The sequence below is a fragment of the Nycticebus coucang genome, unplaced genomic scaffold, assembly GCF_027406575.1.
Source record: "Nycticebus coucang isolate mNycCou1 unplaced genomic scaffold, mNycCou1.pri scaffold_49, whole genome shotgun sequence".
Taxonomy (NCBI): Eukaryota; Metazoa; Chordata; class Mammalia; order Primates; family Lorisidae; genus Nycticebus; species Nycticebus coucang.
In genome coordinates, this window is record NW_026515580.1 from 221,877 (window position 1) to 240,655 (window position 18,779).

Below are 18,779 nucleotides of genomic sequence, written 5' to 3' on the forward strand. Positions count from 1 at the left end.
GCATTCTAGAAGTTCAGGAATGCCAGAAAAAAATGCCGACAAGAAGGGATAGCAGAAATCCTTCTATGAAATTTCATGTGCTTGGATGTTAATATTTCAAAGAGATATTAATTATCCCATTTTCACTTAAGTAAATCACTCTAAACTCTATATGGAAGATGAATTTCAGAAAAACACAAGTGAATGGCAGAAAATGAATTACAAGGACATATTGGAAAATAAAGGCAATGTGGGCCTGAAATAAGTGAATGTTTATGGAAATATTTTGGATATCAAATATCAGTGTCCCATATAGGATGCATGTTTTTATAAAATAAATGAACATATAAATCTTGGTTTTGTATTTTAATTTTTTAAATATTAATAAACAATACAATAAATATCTGTGGATACACCTATATAATACAAAAGCCATTATGACTATCATTCATATATATATATATATATATATATATATATACACACTATATGAATATATATAAAAAAGCTTTCGAACAGTTTGATGTGGAAAGCAATATAACAGAAATAAACAAAGAAAAGTAATGGAACATACATTTAGTACAACATCCACTTAAGATTTCTAAAGTATTTCAGAGGAAAACCACTCAAACACGGCAGTGCACATATGGCAATGTGAATGGTGTCTTTAATCAGAGGAGCAAATCATACCCCTGAGAGAACAAATGACAAGACTGATGGCAGAAGCCTTTAGCATAGCTTTAATGCGACACAAAAGCATCATTTATGCACGTAAGTAATCATCTGATCTTTGTTTTTTTATTTATAATGGACACACTTCTAATGACAGTAGGGTTGAATCTATAATATATTTCTCTTAGAGAAAGTATTTTTAATAGAGCAGCATTGATGTACACTTGTAGAATAATAGTTAATATAAACATTCTCTTTGTTCCATATCCATGTAAGCTGCAGATACACCTACATTTCTTCTACCATCTACTTTTGCCATCTAAGAGTTTCATTACCCACTCACCTAAGGACATATAAAATACATCAAAGAAATTATGAACAATACATTTCAAGTATCAAAACATTTATCCAAAAAGAAAAAAAATTGAGATCTCACAGAATTATATGAAATTAATAACCTTTTACATTTCAAAATAAAAGCAATATTTGGTAAAAATAAGAAAGTTTTGAAAAAAATGAATACATAAAAATATATAAACACATATATATTTAATTAAGTCACTTGTACATAGATCATAAGTACATTTATGCCAAATGGGATTCCATGTGTTGATTATTTGTACAAACTGGAGTGCTTACATCCTACTAATCAACATAACTTTCACCTCATTTCCCCAATTGCAGCATTAAGACATTTGTGTTCTACACCTGATAGATCCAACTTGTACTTGCAATATGCTCCATAGGTGTGATCCCCCTACTAACCCTCCCTCTATCAACCCATCTCCCTCCTTTCTCTTCTCCCTCCCCTTCCCTCCTTCATTCTAGGCTAAAGTTGTGTTTCATTTTTCATATACAAGTGTGAGTGATTATAAATTGGTTTCACAGTAGCACTGAGTACATTAGATTTTTTTTTCCATTCCTGAGATACTTTACTAAGTAGAGTATTTTACAGCTCCAACCATGTAAACATAAAATAGGTAATGTCTCCATTTTTTTTTTTTAATGCTGCATAGTATTCCTGGTATACTGGCTGGCAACCTGTAAAAGACTCAAACTGGACCAACACCTTTCTCCTCTAACAAATATTGACTCTCACTGCTTAAAGGACTTAAACTTAAGACATGAAACTATAAAAAATTCATTGAGAGAGTGCAGGGAAATGCTTGAAAAAATTGGCCTGAAAGAATATTTGATGAAGAGGACACCCCGAGCAATTGAAACAACATCAAAAATACATTCCTGAGATCTGATCAAATTAAAAAGTTTCTGCACTGCCAAGAAAACAGTAAATAAAGCAAATAGCGTCAAAATGGGAGAGGATTTTTGCAAGTTATATTTCTGACAAAGGTCTAATAACCTGAATCCACAGAGAACTCAAACATATGACTAAGAAGAAAAAAAAAAAGTGATTCCATTTAATTGTGGGCAAGAGACATGAACAGAAGCTTCTCTGAAGATAGGCAGATGGTCTACAGACACATGAAAAAATGCTCACCATCTTTAATCATCTGAGAAATGCAAACAAAAACTACTCTGAGATACCATCTAACATCACAAAATCCCCAAACTCTAGATGTTGGCGTGGTTGTGGAGAAAAGGGAACACTTTTGCACTGCTGCTGGGAATGCAAGCTAGTACATTCCTTTTGGAAGGAAGTTTGGAGGACACTCAGGGATCTAAATGTACACCTGACTTTTGATCCTGCAATTCCTCTTCTAGGTGTACATCGAAAGGACCAAAAGTCATTTGGCAATAAAGATATTTGCACCAGATTGTTCAATGCAGCTCAATTCATAATTGCCAACACATGGAAGATAATTACATTTTTATAAAATTAGTTTCCTTTGGTATATCCTATTAATCTTTTAAGATCTTTGGAAAATAGCCATTTTATAGGAAAAAAATCTGTCTTAAAAAAGCAGCCACTGCTTGTATGCAAATTAGTCTTATTTGATAATGTAATATCAAGGCAACATGCATCTCTGATGCCTGGCATTTGTGGAGAGGAGAAATGGATCTCTCTGGTTTACCCCAATTCCAGCACTCTCCTGCTTCTAGTGATCTCTGGGGCAGCAACAATCTATCTTGTGTGACTGCCAGTTTCCTAAATCCATCTTGGTCAGTACTCTCAAGTTTCCTCATCATTAACTACAAAATTACCTAGTTAACTTTCTTCTTTCCACTCTCTTTCCCTACCCAGAATGTCTCTTCCCTTCAAAAAGTATTCTGTAACCCTGTGGTCTTCCATTGTTTTCATGGATTATTTCTGCCATTTCTTCCCTCTTCATTTAGCAAAACGATCTCACATTTATAACTTGATTTCTTTGTTTCTTTGCTCCTTCTTCTCCAGCTAAACTCATGCTCAGAAATAAGAGCAAAATAATGCCTTTTCTTGATCCTGCTATGGTGAAACTGTTCTTCCAGGCTTTTTTTCCAGATTTCTCTATAGGCAAGTGTATACCCTTGCTACTCATGGGGATCCAAGGACCAGCAACCTCAGCGTCACTTGTGTGTGTTAGAAATGAAGATACCTAGACCTACTGAATCACAAAGTGCATTTTTAACCAGGTATCCAGGAGATATCAGAAAGTTTGAGAAGCTCTGGTCTGCAGTGATTTGCGTCCACATTTCCTTACCTGAGCTTCCCCTTTAGAATCTCACCACCAGTCCCTCCGTGTAACATACTCCAAGATGAAAAGGCATCACAAATCATCAAGTTTCTGATGGACTTTTTATCAGGCTATACTTTCCAATATATCTTCATAACTAACCCTCTTCTCTCCATTCTAGCTTCCTTATTGTGAAGTATATGATACTACTGTTCAATAAAGTAAAATAGTTTATATGACACTGAATTATAGACATTTGTGCCTGATCCTATGCTTCCTTTCCTCTGTGTTAGATGAAACACGCCTCTGCATGATCAGAGACTTCAGTCTTTCATGCCTCCCTAACAGTGAGGAACATGGGAGCAGCGAGGGTATGTGCTCTCTGTCTCTGACACATTTTGAAACTGGGAGCTCACTTTATATTCTTGCCACCTTTGTAATGCCCTGTTCCACTTTGCACTAAGAAATTACTATTTTTCCTATGTACTCAATTTTAATTTAAGGACAATTAATGACAATTAAGGACATGGTAGGGGTAGGGAAAGTGGAGAGCAGAGAGAGAAAGGAGGGAGGTGTGGGGAAAAGAATAGTAGAAGCGGGGAGGAGGGGGAGGTGGAGCCTTGGTGTGTGCCACACCTTTTAGGGACAAGATAGGATTGCAAGAGGGATTTTGCCTAACAAATGCAATCAGTGTAACCTGGTTTCATGTACTCTCAATGAATCCTCAACATTAAAAAATGAAAAAGAAATTGATTTCTTTTAAGACAGTATAAATGTTAATTTTTTTGTATTACTAATTGGCTGTCCTGTTTCTACAGTGTAGAAAAGGGTATTCTTTGAATAGCTCTAACAAATATAAATTTAATCTTTCTACTTTGTGATAGAATTAGAGCTAAAAAATTATATGCCCAACCCTCTTCAAGTAGTTTTTAAAATTGTTGAATTAATATAGCTATTTCTTTTGTTCAGCAATTTGATGCAAATGCTTAAATACAAAATGTTCAGTACAGAGGAAGGAAATGGCTTAGTATTTTACAAAGCTTCTTGAAAATCAGAAAAACTGGTAGCATTTGATTCCACCTCAAAATTTCTATAAGCAAACACTCTTAAACAATGCCACCACATATAATCTACAATTGAAAACAAAATTTCACATTTTCTTCACACTGTATAGAAATACACATCACAAATGTGCAATTAGAATTAATACAGAATATTTACAAAATGAACAAAATTTAGGTCTCGACCAAAAACATATTCCGATTTGTTGAAAATAAGTTGACTAGACATTATTTTATCATCTTACGCTAATTTACATTTATAAAAATTTTAATTAAACATACTAGATTGAGGTGCTAAGAATGTGTGCACTATCTATACTTAAAGTCAATGCCCTATAATTTTATAAATCCAAATTTCAAAAGGAAGGATTCTGTTTATTGAATAATGGAATCCTCTTTTGGATCACTTAGTTTCTACTGCCTATATCAGGCCCGTTCATATGAACGTATATTCTCACTACATACAGAAACACTATAGAGTCCCTTTAGGAACTGCAATAATCATACATGAATAATTACTGAGGATTAAGGTACCTAACAAAATTACTGAATTCCAACATGGTCTTTTTATTGTTATAAACCAAGAGTCCCATTACAACACACTCCTAAATTCAGAGTTTTTGAATTACTGAAAATGATTTAGATTATTTGAGTAATTATACTCATACCTTCCGCTTACCCAAATAACTGAGTAAAATCATGCTACATTAAACTTCCATTATAAAAACAAACCAATAGAGCAATGGACAACATGCCTGACTACTGTTATAAAAAGAATTTTTCCCATTATAATTTTGAAGGCTTTGTTGGGAAGCCCATTTCAGTAAATCAAGTAAGAGTCATGTATTGATTTGAAACTTCTTAGTTCAAAAGTTTACAAAGAGAAATATTTGTATAGATGAAAAATCCTTCTCCAAATTCATTTCTTACAGCTTCCTTATTCTTTATTTCTTCATCTAGGCCAAATTTTATACTTGATAATTATGTGAGGTTCTATATAATCACTACATGATAAGTTTACTTCTTATACACACCTCTTATTTGCAAAGCACCCAGTAAACACTTTGACAATTTATTATTTCAAATACATGCCACCTCTTTGAGAGAAAATGGAGTCTTTATTGGCCATTCCTTATCATAGAAACACATTGTTAATTCTCTAAGTATCATTTATCATTTACTGTCATTTTTAATTTTTTTTTTTTTTTAGAGAAAGTCTTACTTTTCACCCTCTGTAGAGTGCAGTGGTGTCACAGCTCACAGCAATCTTAAGCTCTTGGGCTTACGTGATTCTATTGCCTCAGCCTCCAGAGTAGCTGGGACTACCAGTGCCCATTACAATGCCGGGCTATTTTTTTGTTGCTGTTTGGCCAGAGCCAGGATTGAACCTGCCACCCTCGGTATATGGGGCCAGCACCTTACTCAATGAGGCACAGGTGCTGCCCCCCTTAATATTTTATATGTTTATTTTTTTCTTATTGAATCATAGCTGTGTACATTAATGCAACTATGGGGTACAGTGTGCTGGTTCTGTACACAATCTGAAATACTTTCATCAAACTGGTTAATATAGCCTTCACCACATTTTCTTAGTTATGTGTTTAGACATTTATACTACCCTCCCTCCACTCACCCTATCCCTCTCCCCCTCTTAATTTTAAGAGTGTGCCTGAGGGTTCCCTTCTGACATTCCCAAATTAACAACAAGATATTATTATTCCAGAATCCACCTTAAAACTTGATTTTTCTTTAAAATATGGTGCTTTCTAAACACAAAAGGCCATCTGAATGTTTCTGAAGAATTTTTTAAGTTAGAGATTCTGTCTGAATACGCTCTAAATCTATACTCAAAGGATGACTGGTTAACAACCACTGGTACTTTGACTTTCTCTACCGAGAAAAATCATGTGACACCATACATTGTAAATTATAGTAATTTATAAATATTCTTTGTCAATAGAATCAGAAGGATAGACCATCTAACTGTTTAAAAACCTAAGCCAATGAAAAATCTATATAATACAAGAAAGGAAAGTTTAATTTAGGCCATAAGCAGATTTAACTAAGATTTAAAATGTACTAATTTCCTCATTTTAAATCTCTTCCCTTTCAATGTTATAATTTGAAGTCTCTTAAAACAAGAAGTGAATTAAAACACAGTAATTGTTAAACCATCTGTCAAAACATCAAGTGTCAGTGCACCTTAAATTTTCTGTACTGTACCATTTATCAGTCTTTTGTACAAGAGCTAGCAATTCATGGCACAGGGGTCATATTTTGCTTTTCCTGCTAAGTTAACGATGCTCATCAAACCTCATCCAAATCTTTTTCTTTTTTTATTTTTGGGGATTCATTGAGCGTACAAACATCCAGGTTACACTAATTGCATTTGTCAAGCAAAGTCCCTCTTATACATGTGTTCCTATTACTCTTTCAGCTGCTGATTTTTATTTTCCCTTCTTGTCTGCCTGCTCTGTCTGGGCAAGAAGGTAGTCACACATGGCTTCAGCTACTTCCTTAGTCACGACTGTAAACAACAATTTTCCTCATCCACTATTCAAAGTTGGTTTGGCCTACTAAAGTAGTCTGAAATTGGGGAAGACAACTTAGTTTTTGCTGCTGTTTGTTGCTGTACTCTTACTTCAGCTGCCTCTGCCAAGTGCATCAATGTCTTTCTTTCTGGGCTTTCTCAAAATTTTACACCCATTACATTTGTATATTGAGGAACACATTATTTTTGCCTCATAGCATTCACAATAGTTTTTAAGACAGCCTGATCATTTGCAATTACATCCTTTGCTATGATGTCAATCTGATTCTCCCTCCTTTCCTTTCACTATCTTAGGCTTGAAGCCTTCTGGATTTCTGTCAAGGCATGCTTTTATTGCTTTTTGCCTTTCATTTTCATGTTCCAAATTGTTATAATAACTAGTACAATTGCGGTTGTTGTAAAATTCACTATTTGCAAAGCAATCAGAATATAATGCCAAACACAGTGATATTATACACTTACAGGGCTTTCTAGGCCCAATGGAAGACACAGATGGGATTATGCCTTTGAATGGAAGCCTCGACTGGATCTGGATACCAAATATTCCAACGAAGTTAGAATAGCTTGCTACAGACACGTATGAAGACTACTGTAGCTGAGTAAAGTACTGAGCTGGAAGCACAGCATAGCCCACAATCCCTGTTCCCAGAGTTGGGGCCAAGACACTGCCAGGACAAGGCCTAGTGGTCCATTGGTGAGGTTGGGCTGAATCTGTGGCAGTGTTGCGGCAGGCATGATGAGCCGGTCCTGTGGGTGGCTGGTAGTTATGATTTGTGAAGTTGGATTGATTGGTTGGGAGCAACTTGTTTGACAACCTAAGGCAAGATAATTGGAACGGACATCTGCACTGTGGTAGTATTCACAACCAATGGCTTTGCTTGCTGAAAAGGTCGAGTGTTTGTACTGGGATTCTGACTAACTGGCTGGGGTGAGCTACTGGTTGTGAGGCAGTAAGAAGTCAGATATAATAAAACTTGTTTCCAGGTAACTGAATCTTCCGGACATTGAGAGCAGTTTCCAGAGGTGTAATTGCTTTAAACTTTGATGTGCTTACTCCCCTAACAGTGATGGTCTGCACAGTTGCTTCCACTGCCTTATTTGGTGATTTCAAAGGAGATATGGCTATTTTCTTTAGTGTCTGTGTTGTATAATTTAAAGACGATCCAATAAAACCACTTTCAGATATTGTTGTGGTCTTTGATGGAGTTCTGGGAATAGACTGTGAAAGAACCCTACCTGCAATGACTGGAGGTGATACTTGAGTTGTCTGTCCTGTAACTGCTTTCCTATTACTTGGTTTTGCAAAGATCAGCTTCTTGATTACCAAACCAGAGGTTGGTATTTGAGGCTTCTTAGCAATCTGTAGTGTTTTTTACTGTTTGGTCTATAACACCAAGGACATGTGTTACATGTCATCTGTTAACTTCCTGGGGTCAGTGCTGAGACTCCAATGACAGGTTTCACCTCTGGCCTTCTTCCCATAATTAACTATTTTAATTTGCTACAGTGGTAACTTAGTATCTCATGATTGGGCCTCAGTTGTAACTTTCTGAGTCTGTGGTAGTTGGCTATGGGGTAGTGCTAGAACGAGACTTAACCAAAGTGATTAAAATTAACTTCTGTTCATCTGGTTTAAGTTTCTGACTACCAGTTTAACATCAGCTGTCTGTGATACTTTGTTTAACATAATATGATGGACTGATACAGTCATAGGAGTCTGAGCACCAAATTTGTGAATGCCACTTGGAAAAGCTGGTTTCACTGTGGTGTTACAATCTGCCTTAGGAATTATGGCATTCGCTGTAACTTGGTTAATGTGCTTACTGTCCACTGTGATTGGTTCCGTGGAAATAGGCATGGCTGTAGAGCCACCAGTAAAATTTATGTTGACAATTTCTTCCACTTCTGTCTCTATGGGAATTGGGTCTTCCCCAGCTTCAATACTATGGTCACCAACTGAAGTCATACCAGTGTCCATTATCTCCTCTGGAAGCAAACCTTTCACTTTGGCAGGGACCACCTCCATGATCATTCTCCTGCTAGAAAGTTAATCAGGCACAAACACAGCAGCTCTCTGGGCTCCCACTATCTGTGGCAGCAGCAGTAGATGCCTTGGAGACTCAGGGCAGGGACTGTTCAAATTCACTCGCCCAGAACCATTCTACCGCTTCACCCCATAATACGTAGGCCCTTGCCACCCATGCACCCTCTCCAGAAATTGTATCATTTGACCAACCTGAATCATGCCACCTAATCCTTTTCCCTTAATGTACTTCCTCTTCCAGGGAGGTCCCACCTATGAGCTTAGGTGCCATCCTACTGGTCATAAAAGCAATCAAATATTTTCCCTAAAACTCTGAATGCACAGTTAACCCTTTGCCCAGAGCCTGGCTGCCTGAAAGTCTACCCACTGCAGAGCTCAGAGTGTTTGGTGAATTCCCAGAGAGCCCCAGGCTTTGTGTAGACCTCTGGATGGCATCACAGACAGTGACTACTGAGGAAGCAGGGGGCTGCAGAGAGAGAGTGGTGTCTGGAGAGAGAGGGATGTGGAGATGCCATAATTAAACAAACAGATAAAACAGAATTCATTGGAATACTATTAAAAAATGAAAACTGGGAAACAGTTTTTGGAATGTTTGGAAACATTCCTTGGAATGCAAACCAGGAAAGATTCCTTGCAAAAAACAAAGCTAGTAAAGAAACTGTATCCAGAATATATAAAGAACTCTTAAAACTCAACAAAGAGAAGAACAGTCTAATTTTTTAAATGGCAAGAAATTTGCAAAGATAGCTCATCGAAGATGTACAGATGGCAAATATGCACATGGGAGGATGCTCAACATTATGAGTCATTAGGATGCTGTGTATTGAAACCAAAATAGTATGCACAATGCATACACATCAGAATGTCTAAAATTAAAAACAATGATATACTGAGTGTGAAGATGCAGAGAATGGAACTGTCATGGACTGCTGTCAGGAATGGAAAATGGTAGAAATACTATGAATACTATGGAAAGTAACTTAGCAGGTTCTAAAATAAGGGAATGAAAAACGCCAGGAGGAGAGTGCTGTGGGTGATGAATATGTTAACTCTCTTATTATGGCCATGGGTTCACTTGTATGTTTCAAAACTTACGATATTGTACATTAGAAATGTGCACAGTTGATCATATACTAATTATGCCTCTCTAAAGCCACTGAAAGCAGGAACAAACACCTAAGATAGTGACCGAAACACACAGGAAAGAACAGCCAGACACAACTCTAGCAGGATAATGCTAGAGTTGAGATCTCTAATCTTATAATAATGAGAAGTGGTAAATGTATTTTCAACAAGGATTTTTAACACAATGGGATCCTCATTTTTAAAAGTACAGTAGACCCTCCATAGTTGACCACCGCCCTGCACTGACCACCTCAATTTGACCTCAAGTTGACCACACATGCACCACACATACGTATCTGTACTGTAGGCCTAGTTCCTTATGTTGGCCATCTCCATGTGTTAAACAGTTCGTTATAGTCCCTTGGGAGGTCAACTCACAGAGGCTTGATGATATATATAATGGTTGCAGAGTAGATCATGGGCTCAGGAGATGGGGTTGTGAGGAAAGCAGTTCCAAGGTTACCCTAGCATTCCGAGTGGGAGATAATGGCAACCTGATCTTGGGAAAGCGTAAGAGAGAAGTAGGGTCAGCAACACACCGGGGGTGTCATTCACACTGACAGAAGTACAGTGGGATTGTCAGAGCTCTTTGACTGAGAGTTCACAACATACCCTAGTTCTCATTGTATATGAACATAAAGCACATTTCTGAGATTAATGTCACCATAACACTTCTGTGCTCAATGGTGCAGTGCTAAGCAATGCATATGCTACTGTAGGACACATAAAAAGGCCTTACACTCATGCACTGGTCCTACCTTTATAGTGCTTTCCATGTTGTTTAGCAAGAAATGTCAAATTCTTATAATTAACAGAAGGCAACTCATAATCCTCTGAGTCTCCCTCAGATGACCAGGTTATGTCATCATGGTCATCCATAGTGTGTATTTGTTTTTTCACCTATAAAATAAAGAACAGTGCTTCAAAATGTCCCCCAAATGTTTACAGCATAGTCTAAATGTACAGAAGTGGTAGTTATCCATTTTCTTTTCTTTTCTTTCTTTCTTTTTTTTTTATTAATTCATTCGTACATAGATCATAAACACATTTATGCCATTTCGGGATTCAATGTGTTGATTATTTCTACCACTTTACCTCTTTTATGTTTACATGGATGGAGATGGAAAATACTCTTCTTCATAAAGTATCTCAGGAATGAAAAAAAAATTATCTATTTTTTATATGAGCAAAACCACAGATATTTTGTAAAGTACTGATGTGTGCTAAAAGGATGACACTTTTACCTATGGCTATGGTTCCTTAATCAGTTTTTAAAGGAAATGTCTTTATAGCAAAAGACTCTGTTTTTTACTTTAACTTTATATTTTCAAATAATGACATGTTTGATGATTGTTTAGTAATACCTTGTTCTTTTTCTTAGATGTTCTCTTTGTAGGCCTAAAAAACACAAATAATTCCTTTTAGCAAAGAGGAAATATACAAATGCAAAATATCTAAAACTATTGCTGTTTAATAAAATATCTGCATTTGTCATTTATTTCTCCTACTTATAGAGTTTTTAGGGTTTTTAATACATAATGTAAAATCAATCATTTTCTACAAGAGGGATTGAAGTATAAACAGTAACATTAAGAGACGAAGAAAACTTACTACATAACATCCTAACAAAGAATTACATTTAGATCAAGCTTTCTGAAAAAGAGAAAGGACAATCATACTTGCATTATTTGATAGAAATATACCAGGTGTTTGTCACTCTCCTTTTTAATAAACATGGTCATTTATAGGCACTAAGACTTCTTTGCATTATTTTTCTAACATACTTATATGAGGGAAATTCTTTTTGTAATAATATTAATAATGTTAAATTCAAGACCAGAAGCAGTGGCTCACACCTGTAATCCCAGGACTCTGAGAAACAGAGGCAGTGAACTGCCTAAACTCATGAGTACAAGACTAGCCTTAGCGAGAGTGAGACACTGTCACTAAAAATAGCCAGGCATTGTGGTCGGGGCCTGTAGTCCCAGCTACTTGGGAAGCTGAGGCAAGAGAATCGCATAAGCCCAATAGTTTGAGATTGCTGTGAGCTGTGACACCATAGCATTCTACCAAGTGTTACAAAGTGAGACTCTGTCTTTAAAAAGGAACAATAATAATGTTTTTCATCTGTATTTTCACAACTTACTATGTCCTTACTATGTAGTACTTAAAACACTGTACATGTATTTAATTAATGTGAATCCTTACAAGAGCTTTGTGATGTAGCTACTGTTTTAGAGATGTTATCATCCTGTATGGTTTTATAAAGGAGGAGACTAGGCTCAGAACACCAAGTAATTTGCCCACCACATACAGATGGTCAGTAGAGACCACACATTCAAACCCCAGAATTCTGGCTCCAACACATGAGCTTCATAGCCTGTTGTGAAAATCAAATTTATTGTCAACTGCTCTTAAGTGATAGGATAGTAGATAAATCCATATAATCATTCTATTTATGGCCATAATTATAAATAAAATTTTCTAAATCTCACATATTTTTTAAAAACTAAAAGCCTTCATATTGTTGTATCTAGGCAATTAGAGAAACCTACTTTCAACAAGTTCAAAACTTATTTTTCTAAGAAACTTTTCTAAGAAAAATTTTTCTAAGAAAATTCATCATCAGCACTAATTTATCTATTCAACTGTTTATTCATGTACTCAACAAATACTTATTGAGCACACAATACACGTCCATGACACTATTGGTACAAAGAAACGTGGTTTTCAAGCTTTATAAATTTATAATACAAAAAAGTGTTATCTGAAATAAACTGTCAATCATTTATTTTTCTATTGTACATAATCAAAATCTTCCCTTGTCTAGGCTATAAAGGTTATACCTCTAATAATTTAGAGTATCTCATAAAATCACAATGATGCTATTGTTAATGCCATTATACTATGTAAATTTTTATCTCCATGTAACATTAGAACTTCACTGAGATAAAGGAGTGTATAACCAAGAGGTACAGAAACACACCTCTTGGTTTACCTTCCCGTTTGGGGCCAAAAATTTCTGTGAAAGCAGTAATCTTTTATTTTTCTATTGTACATAATCAAAATCTTCCCTTGTCTAAACTATAAAGGTTATACCTCTGATAATTTAGAGTATCTCATAAAATCACAATGATGCTATTGTTAATGTCATTATACAATGTATATTTTTATCTCCATGTAACACTAGAACTTCATTGAGGTAAAGGAGTGTATAACCAAGAGGTACAGAAACACACCTCTTGGTTTACCTTCCAGTTTGGGGCCAAAAATTTCTGTGAAAGCTGTAATGTTGCCTCAATACTGTAGTGAGAACAGGGAAGACAATATTCTGGTTTTCCACTTAAACATCAATGTTAAATTTGGTGTCAAGCCCACACAACTGCAGAAATAAGCAGACAAGGCTTATGGGCTTAACCAGCATGGGTTTTAGCTGGTGTCAGTCAGAAACAAAGGCCATCCGGAGTCCATCCTGGGCCTTTCCAGAGCCACATGAAGAAAAAAAGGATTGAGGCAAATGACTTTAGGGTTATTTGAGGCTATTTAGAAATTTGGTGTGTTCTCCTCTTGGTAACAAAATTTCTCCTCTGATCTATGGACCAGAGTTTTCTTTTAGCATTCCCTCCCTTTTTTTTAGAGGCCATGATTAATGCAGTGCTTGTGTGGGAGTCTGTCCCCACAGGGACACTTGAAAAACTTTTTCATGCCATTGAGCCAGTGGAGGTCGTGCTGCTCATTGACACAGGTCTCCAGCACATGGAGATGGGAGTAGGTACTCACCTTGCATGTCACGACCAGACACTTCACTTCTCTGATGTTTCTCATCTTTTCTTCCATTTGTTCTTTTTTCACCAGTGCCTCAAAATAGCATTTATGCAGCTCAGCCTCAGCCTCTTTCAGGACACCTGTGCACTTTGACTTTACTTTTAGAATTTCCTGAAATTACTCAGATACCAGTCAGGCAAACTGCTCTCTCCTTTTCTTCATGGCAGGCTCCAATTCATCCTCAGCTTGGGAAGAAAACATGGTGTTCTTTTCTACACATTTCATCACTCCCACGGTATACTGGGAATCCTTTTGTATCATTTAGAGGCTGTTTTGGTGTGTTTCTGTAAGAACCTGGACTTTGCTCTTAATTTGGTGATAGCAGCCAAGTTTTTCGTTTCTGCTAAAGCACTCAGTTTTGGTTTTGGTGATTGTGACTCATCAGAAAAGAGAATGTCATCTCCTTTTGAGTTGCCACACCCAATCTTGGTCATCCACATGGTCAGACTTCCTTCCAGCCTGGGGAATTCAGTCCCCATCTATGCAAATTGGGCAGTGGGCTATTAAGATGAGGATGGCAGAGCCAGGCTCTTGACTTCAATTGAGCCTTGGAGAAATTGTCTCCAAAAAGCTTCTGATTTCCTTTCCCTCATCTCCAACATCTGCTGCTTCTGTTTTTTTTTTTTTTTTTGTAGAGACAGAGTCTCACTTTACGGCCCTCGGTAGAGTGCCATGGCCTCACACAGCTCACAGCAGCCTCCAACTCCTGGGCTTAAGCGATTCTCTTGCCTCAGCCTCCCGAGTAGCTAGGACTACAGGCACCCGCCACAACACCCGGCTATTTTTTGGTTGCAGTTTGGCCGGGGCTGGGTTTGAACCAGTCACCCTCGGTATATGGGGCCAGTGCCTTATTCACTGAGCCACAGGTGCCGCCCTGCTTCTGTTGTTTTAAGAGGGCCGATGCCAATACAGACTGCATGGCAGGTTTGGGGCTTCCCATAATCCCTGTAGTCATGGTCTTGACTAAATGCTACAGGCTTCTGGCTCCACTCAGTGGCAGATCCCTCAATTCTTTGAACTCCTCAGAGCAAGACAAGCTCTTCTGGGGCATTCTGAGTATTTGTTTTGTTTCCTGAATGATCAAGTCTGCACCTTTGACAACCAGATTGCTCAGAGTGGTTTGAATCATCTTCCTAGGCACAATAGCTGCTGCAACTGAGGCCACATAGGATGCAGAAAAACTCCTCAGTGGTAAAAACCATCTTGAAATAAAAATTCTTCTAGGCTGGTGACTTTGCAGACAAACTTCTTTGGAATTTATCCTCTGGATAAGGTGGACTGCAGGTCAGCCTGTTGTGCACTGAGTTTCCAGTACTGAGCCTGGATGTGACACTCAAGTATTCAGAGTTTCACAAATTAACCATCTGTGCATGAGGTTCTCCATTCTTTTTCTTTGCTTTATAGGTTTCAAGATCAAGAGCTTCACCCATAATTAAGAGATTCTGGGGATGATCCATAGCTAAGGACACCTTCTCTGAGCCATCCTTGGGCTTCATGGGATTAGCATTGAGCAATCTTATAAAAGCACCTTGTTCTATCTTCAATTTTATTATTCATTTATTTATGTATTTATTTTATTTATTTTTATTGTTTGAAATTTATTAAGGGTACAATGAATTAGGTTACACCGATTGCAGCTGTTAGGTAAACTCCCTCTTGTAATTGTGTCCCACCCCCAAGAGGTGTGCCATACACTGTGACCCCTTACCCTACTCCCTCCGCCCCCTCCCCATCCTTCATTTCCCTACCCCCCACCTTCTATTAGACCACTTACAGCCTTCTTATTAGAATTGAGTACACTGCGTTCTTTCTTCTCCACTCTTCTGATGCTTTATGAAGAGGAATGTGTTCCACCTCCATACAGGTTAGTTAAAAAGATGTAAAATCTCCATCTTTTTTAATGGCACAATAGTATTTCATGGTATACAGAAACTACAGCTTATTAATCCATTCCTCGGTTGGTGGGCATTTAGGTGGTTTCCACAGTTTGGCAATTGTAAAGTGAGCTGCAAATGTCCAGTGCAAATATTTAGTACGATTTTTTTCCATGTGGCTAGATGCCTCACCGTGGAAATGCAGGATCAAATGGGAGGGCTAGTTTGAGTTCTTAGAGGATTCTCCATACTTCCTTCCAAAAAGGTTGTATTGGTTTTCAGTACCACCAGCAGTGTAAAAGTGTTCCCTTCTCTCCATATCCACACCAGCATCTGCAGATTTAAGACTTTGTGATGTGGGCTATTCTCATTGGGGTTAGGTGGTATCTCAGGGTAGTTATGATTTACATTTCTCTGATGATCAGGGAAGATGAGCATTTTTCAGATATTTCTTAGCCACTTGTCTGTCTTTGTCAGAGAAGGTTCTGTTTGTATCTCTTGTCCCGAGGTAGATTGGATTGTTTAGTCTGTTCTGTTGATTAACTTGAGTTCTCTGTAGATTCTAGTTATCATTCCTTTGTCAGATTCATACCCTGGCAAATATCTTGTACCATTCTGAAGATTATCTTCTTGCTTTCCTTGTTGTGTCCTTAGTGATGCAGAAGCTTTTCAGCTTAATTAAGTCCATTTGTTAATTTTTGTTGCTGTTATGATGGGTCTGAAGTCTTTGTCATAAAATTTTTCCCTAGCTCAACATCATCAAGAGTTTCCCCCTATGCTTTCTTCCAAGATTTTTATTGTTTTGTGTCTTAGTTTGATGTCTCTCATCTATCTTGAGACAAGTTTTATAATGGGTTAAATTTGTGGGGAAAGTTTCAGTCTTTTCATGTGGTTATGTAGTTTTCCCAGCACCATTTTTTGAAAATCAATTATTTTCCACACTGTATATTTTTGTTTGGTTTATCAAAGATCAGATGGCAAGAGGAGATTGGTTTGATCTCTTGGTTTTAAATTTGGTTCCATATGTCTATGTGTGTCAATGCCATGGTGTTTTGTTTACGGCAGACTTATAATACAGCCCAAAGTCTGGTAGGGTGATGCTTCTGACTTTGTTTTTATTACTAAGAATAGCCTTACCTATATTGCTTGTTTTCTGGTTCCATAAAAAATGAAGTACTATTATTTCCAGTTCTTCAAAATATGATGTCAGTATTTTAATCCCCATTGCCTTAAATTTGTAGATTACTTTGTGTAGAATAGGCATTTTGGCAATGTTGATTCTTCCCAGCAAAGAGCATGGTATGCTCTGCAATTTGTTAGTATTTTCTGCAATTTTGTTTCCTGGGGTTTCATAATTCTTTGTGAAAAGATAGTTCAGCTCTTTTGTTAGGTATATTCTTAAGTATTTAATTTTCTTTGAAGATACTCTGAAGGGAATTATGTCCTTGATTTGCTTCTCAAATCAAGAGAAGCTGAACAGCTTAGTTGTTACTGGCATATACAAGATCTTTGGAAATTGACTTTATACCCTGAGACATTACTGTATTTCCTGATAACTTCCAGGAGTTTGTGGTTGAGTCTCTTGGGTTTTCTAAGTATAAGATTATATCATCAAGAAAGAGGGAGAGTTTGATCTCCTCTGAAGCAATTTGGATGCACTGTATATCCTTCTCTTGCCTAATTGTATTGGCTAGAACCATGTTGAATAATAGTGGTGAGAGTGTGCATCCTTGTCTGGTTCCAGTTCTCTTTGGAAAAGCTTTCAATTTTACACCATTCTGCATGATGTTAACTGTGGACAGATGACTTCAATCATCTTAAGAAATATACAAATTTGCCTAATTTTTTTAAATGTTCTTGTTAGTATAGAATTCTGAATTATAACAAATGCTTTTTCTGCCTCTTTTGAGAGCATCATATAGACTTTGTTTTTATGGATAGGATGTATTACATTTATGAATTTACATATGTTAAAACAACCTACATCTCTTGGATGAAATATACTTGATGGTAATGCATAATTTTTTTGAAATGAGTAACTGTAATCTATTAGCTAAGATTTTGTGGAGTATTTTTCCCTCTATACTCATTAGTTAAATTGGTCTGAAGTTCTTGTTTGTTAAGTTCCTTCCTGGTTTTGGAATCAAAACAAAAGTGATATTTGGTTTATAGAATATGTTTGGGAAGGCTCCAGCCTTATCAATATTTTGAAACAGGTTCTGCAGTATAGGTAGAATTTCATCTTTGAAGGTGTGATAGAATTCTGTTGTGAAGCCATCTGGTCCTGGGCTTCTGTTGCTGCTGTTGGTGCTATAACCTTTTTTATTGTTTCTGCACTCTCAACATTTGATATATGCCTTTTCAGGAGATCTATTTCTGGTTAAGTCTAGGAAGATCTCATGATTGCAGCTATTGGTCCATTTCCTCCACATTGCCAAATTTCTAGACATAATTTCTTGTAGTAGACTGAAACTCAACCAATACCTTTCACCCCTTAAAATAATTGACTTAAGATGGATAAAAGATTTAAATCTAAGACATGAAATGATAAGAATCTTAGAAGAAAGTGTGGGAAAAGTTCTTGATGATGTTGGACTCGGGAAAGATGTTATGACAAAGACCTCAGTAGCAATCACAACAACAAGTAAAATGAGCAAATGGGACTTAATTAAGCTGAAAAACTTCTGTCCAGCTAAGGACACAACAGGTAAAACAAATAGACAACCTTCAGAATGGGTTTACATGTTATGGATCTGATAAAGTTTTTATAATTAGAATCTACAGAGAACTCAAATTAAATCAACATCAATAGAGCAAAAAAAAATCCATCTACTACTGGTCAAGTGATATGAACAGAACCTTCTCTGAGGAAGCAGATGAGTGGCTAACAAACAAATAAAAAATTACTCATCTTCCCTGATCAATAGAGAAATGCAAATCAAAACCACCCTAGATATCATCCAACTCCAGTGAGAATAGCCCACATCACAAAGTCCCAAAATTGCTGATGTTGGTAATGGGGAACACTTTTACACC

At 36.9% G+C, this 18,779-nt stretch overlaps 2 pseudogenes; both read right to left on the reverse strand.

The window, feature by feature from the left end:
• Positions 1-6,572: 6,572 nt before the first annotated feature.
• Positions 6,573-8,928, reverse strand: LOC128579381 (protein lin-54 homolog; annotated as a pseudogene).
• A 4,645-nt stretch (positions 8,929-13,573) lies between these two features.
• Positions 13,574-17,007, reverse strand: LOC128579376 (protein MCM10 homolog; annotated as a pseudogene).
• Positions 17,008-18,779: the final 1,772 nt, after the last annotated feature.